Source organism: Ictidomys tridecemlineatus, chromosome 9 (genome assembly GCF_052094955.1).
Source record: "Ictidomys tridecemlineatus isolate mIctTri1 chromosome 9, mIctTri1.hap1, whole genome shotgun sequence".
NCBI classification, from domain to species: Eukaryota; Metazoa; Chordata; class Mammalia; order Rodentia; family Sciuridae; genus Ictidomys; species Ictidomys tridecemlineatus.
Window position 1 is genome coordinate 133,505,251 of NC_135485.1, and position 4,788 is coordinate 133,510,038.

Consider the following 4,788-nt stretch of genomic DNA (forward strand, 5'->3'; position numbering starts at 1 on the left):
CTAAAATTTAGGTGTTGGTTGCCCACTATGTTGGTTGCTCTCTTTTCACTTGGGTCATAAGTAAGGTTTTAGCAGTTAAATCCTGGAAATTCCTTGAATTCGGTAATCTCTCTTAAAAAGTTTGAGGAAATCATATCTACAGGAATTTGAAAAGTAGCCAGATTTTTAGACTTTTTTGGGGGGAGGGCAGGGTATTAAATATAGGGGCACTTTACAATTACCACTGAGCTTATTTTCATTTTTAATTTTGAGACAGGGTTTCACTAAATTGCCAAATGTGGCCTCCAACTTTCAATCTTCCTGCTTCAGCCTCCCACATCACTGGATTACACACCATGTAATCTTTTTTTTTTAAATAACATATATAATTAAGTTTAATTTATAAAAATCAATTGTTATTTAGTAATAATGAAAAGTTCACTCCCTCCACCGGACTTTCAACAATATGAACTATTAAAAAATAGAAAAAGTGTCTTTTGTTTTTTTTTTCCATTTAGTCACTAACTTGAGTTTCCAAATCTCTGGCCTCATTCAAAAATCCCAAAGCAATATTATTTGCTATAGATTTTTAAATTTTTTTCTATATATAATATTCTATTTTTTTCCACCTCAGGGGAAGTGCATTTTTGTTCTTTGAAACACAGTGGTTTCCACCAGAAACTGAATACCTACTTAAATAAGCCAGCAATAATAGCTTGGCAAATGTTAATTCTTTTTGGCTAGTAACAAATAGTTTTTGTTTTGTTGGTACTGAGAATTGAACCCAGGGACCCTGAGCCACATCCCCAGCCATATATATATATATATATAATTTTTTTTTAATGTTTAATTTTTTGTAATTGGACACAATACCTTTAATTTATATGTGGTGCTGAGGATTGAACCCAGGACCTCGCACTTGCTAGGTGAGCGCTCTGTCACTGAGTCATGACCCCAGCCCCTTTTTTTATATTTTTATTTAGAGATAGAGACTGGCTAAATTGTTTAGGAACTTACTACATTGCTGAGGCTGATTTTGAACGATCCTCCTGCCTCAGCCCTCCCAGCCACTAGGATAACAGGGATGCGCCACCAAACCCAGTTTAAATAGCTTTCTCTCCTCCTCCAATACTAGGGTTCTTGGGATCAGGGGCTTCTGCATGCTATGTAAGTGCCCTAACGCTTGTTCTTTCTTGCCCCCCTCCCCAGACAGTATCTCACACTAAGTTACCCAAGCTGGCCTTAAAGTTGCCATTCTTCTGCCTCAGCCTCTCAAGTAGCTGAGATTACAGGCACACACTCCCAACTTAAATAGCAGTTTTTAAGGCTCAGTGGATATTAGTCTGTTTCAAGTTAAAATGCACCTACAGGAGCTGGGTTGTGGCTCAGTGGTACAGCACTTGCCTAGTATGTGTGAGGCACTGGATTAGATTCTCAACACCGCATATAAATAAATGAATAAAATAAAGATCCATTGACAACTAAAAAAATAAGAATTTTTTTTTTTTTTTTTTTTTTTTTTTTTTTTTTTTTTTTTTTTTAAAGAGAGAGTGAGAGACAGAGGGGGACAGAGAGAGAGAGAGAGAATTTTTTTAACATTTATTTAGTTTTTCTTAGTTCTTGGTGAACACAACATCTTTGTTGGTATGTGGTGCTGCTGAGGATCGAACCCGGGCAGCACGCATGCTAGGCGAGCGCGCTACCGCTTGAGCCACATCCCCAGCCCCAGAATTTTTTTTTTTTTAAATGTACCTACAGTGCTGGGATTGTGGCTCAGCGGTACAGCGCTTGCCTAGCATGAGTGGGACCCGGGTTCAATCCTCAGCACCACATAAAAATAAAGGCATTATGTTGTGTCCATCTAGACATAAAAAATAATATATATATATTGCACCTACAATTCACAGCCATCTGACCACACAGTGACTTGATAGCCTGAACACAACAATAAAATAATCTACTCTTATCACCACCATTTGACAAATAAAGATTTCATTTGAGTTATGCTGTGAATGATAGCTGTGCTTCCAAGTTTTCATAAACAAGGCTCTGTATGCTGCAGCTGCTGCTATAGCATCTTAACATATATTTCCATTTCACTGTGATCAAAATGTTTCCTCTAGGGTTGAAGATACAGCTCAGTGGTAGAGCTCTTTCCTAGCATTCATAAGGCTGTGGGTTCCATCACCAGCAGTACACACACACACACACACACACACACACACACACACACACGCTTCCCCAAAAAATAACCAAAAATAGATAAAATCATTTGGCTTCCAGACTTTACTTCTACAAAAGGGATATATATAATAAAAATTCTCCACCTTCATATATGTAAGATGTTCTCTATTGAGACTTTTACATCTAGATAACTAAATATTTATATTTTACAGAAAAATCACACAAAATAGATTTTATGTGTTTGTTTAACAAGTGTTAAACAAATTTAACAAATGTTAACATTTTGCTATTGCCTTTGATTTTTTTTTTCTTTAATAGAAACTTATAGCTAGAGAGGCTGGGGTTGTGGCTCAGCGGTAGAATGTTCACCTAGCATGTGTGAGATGCTGGATTTGATCCTCAGCACCACATAAAAATAAATAAATAAAGGTATTGGGTCCAACTACAACTAAAAAATAAATATTTTTAAAAAAATAAATTAAAAAAACTTACAGATAGAAGAGGAAGTCCATCTCTCTCCAGGTCCTAAATTTGATCTATACAATTCTTACGTACCATAAGTCAGTAAACATGTAGTGGTGTTTTGCATTTTATGTATTTTCATCTCAATCTTCTTTAACCCTCCCTGGGAGATATGAGCTGAGTAATATTTCTCCTAATGGAAAAATATTGGACTAAAATTTTGCTTTTCTAGCTGCTAACTCAAATCTCAAATCCTAAACCCTAGGTCATGAATAAGAGTTTAGCATTCAAATTCAGGAAATGGTTTAAATGAATGTTATGAAACAACTTCTACCAAAATATAATAGCTATTAACTCCTAGCTGCAAATGCTTCATCAAGATTCTTTTCAGATGGAATTTCACCTACAGCTGCTTACTCCAAGTGTAGGGTTCCATCAGCTCTAACATGCTGTGAGCAGTGTACTTCTACTTCATCACTTTCCCAAAATACACACTAGTAAAAGGATACAGGGACCAAAGCTCTGAAAAAGAATGAAACAGCCTTTCTTAGAACAGATACTGATATTAGTAATTTGCTCACTGGTTCTAAATATTCTGACTAAATGTGGCTTTTGTTTCAACTTGTTGGAAACTGACAAAAGCTTCGCCAGGACAAGTTTCTAAGGGGAGGTGTGGAAAGGATATACAACTGACAGGTTGCTGAGTGGACAAGAAGCCAAGAAGCTGAGAGCCAACAACTGACTCAGCGCATTAGTTAGGTGGTTTGCTTACTGGAGCATGAGTCCAGGAGGCTCAAACTAGGTTACAAACTCTCTAAAGTGACTCACAATTTAGCAACCTATTCAATAATCATTTACATTTTTAAAATGGGCTAGAAATCCTAACAACTATTTTACTTTTCGATTAACAGTTTTTTGTGTTTTTTTTTTAATCTTAAATGATGTTGGTAAAAATACATAGAAGGAAAAAATTGCAAACATTTTGCTTTTAAAATGAATCTAAATGGCATTGGGTTTAAAGAAATAGCTTTAAAGGTTAAAATGTATCATCTATTACCTATACATATTTTTACATGGTTTTTAGACATCACATTGAACTCAGAATTGAATACACAAATGTCCTGCTAGGTTATGCAAGATCAGACCATTGATCAGAAAAATGCCTTTAAACAAAATGTTGTTTCCTATTCACACTTTCTAAGCTTCCCAGCGACCTACAGGCTAGATTTTATGTTCTAGATGTAAAACTGAAATACAGGGGCTGGGGATGTGGCTCCAAGAGGTATCGCGCTCGCCTGGCATGCGTGCGGCCAAAGGAGGGTTGGATCCTCAGCACCACATACAAAGATGTTGTGTGTCTCTCTCTCTCTCTCTCTCTCTCTCTCTCTCTCTCTCTCTCTCTCTCTCTCTCTCTCTCTCTGTCTCTCTCTGTCTCTCTCTCCTCTCTCTCTCTCCTCTTCTCTCTCTCTCTCTCTCCCTCTCTCTCTCTCTCTCTCTCTCTCTCTCTGCCTCTCTCTGTCTCTCTCTCCCCTCTCTCTCTTCTCTCTCTCTCCTCTTCTCTCTCTCTCTCTCTCTCTCTCTCTCTCTCTCTCTCTCTGGCCAGATGGTGGTTTAGTACAGGCCTATTAGGTGGGCTAAGAGGATCACAGAGCTGGAGTCAGAGCACCTGGAACTCGGTCCCACCTCTGCCAGCTGTGTGATCTTGGGTTGGTCAGGGCACTTTCACTTGTCCCAGAACTGTCTCCACCTCTCAGTGTTCAGTATGACCTTGAGTGTAAACACATTTAGGAACTGTTGTTTAGGTCTTCGAATGCAAGGTACGAAATATCGCCTTGGATGAGCCCTCTTCTGTGAGCTAATCTGTAAATTGATGGTCACCACCGGATCCCGGTGAAGAAGAAAAGACCCAAGGAACCTAGGCCATGCATGCGTAAATGCACGGGGCTTGAAACACCTCTGCGCGACACTTCCTTTCACTTTCTGGCTCACCTAGGAACAGTTTCGTCAACTTTGGGGTGGGGGAGGTGACTAGAAACCCTCCGAAGACCAAAGACGTGGGTAAGCTACCTGCCTCGCCCCTTTAACCATTTCCTTCCTAACCCCACTTAAAAGACAAAAGACCGGGGCCAGGGGCGCCGGGAACCGTGGCCACTGGACTCCTTC

General features: G+C 39.0%; 1 protein-coding gene across 3 annotated transcripts in view; it reads right to left on the reverse strand.

Moving 5' to 3' along the window:
* Positions 1-4,788, reverse strand: part of Naa15 (N-alpha-acetyltransferase 15, NatA auxiliary subunit) — a 101,456-nt gene that overhangs the window by 82,505 nt on the left and 14,163 nt on the right. The gene's annotated exons all lie outside the window — the stretch shown is intronic.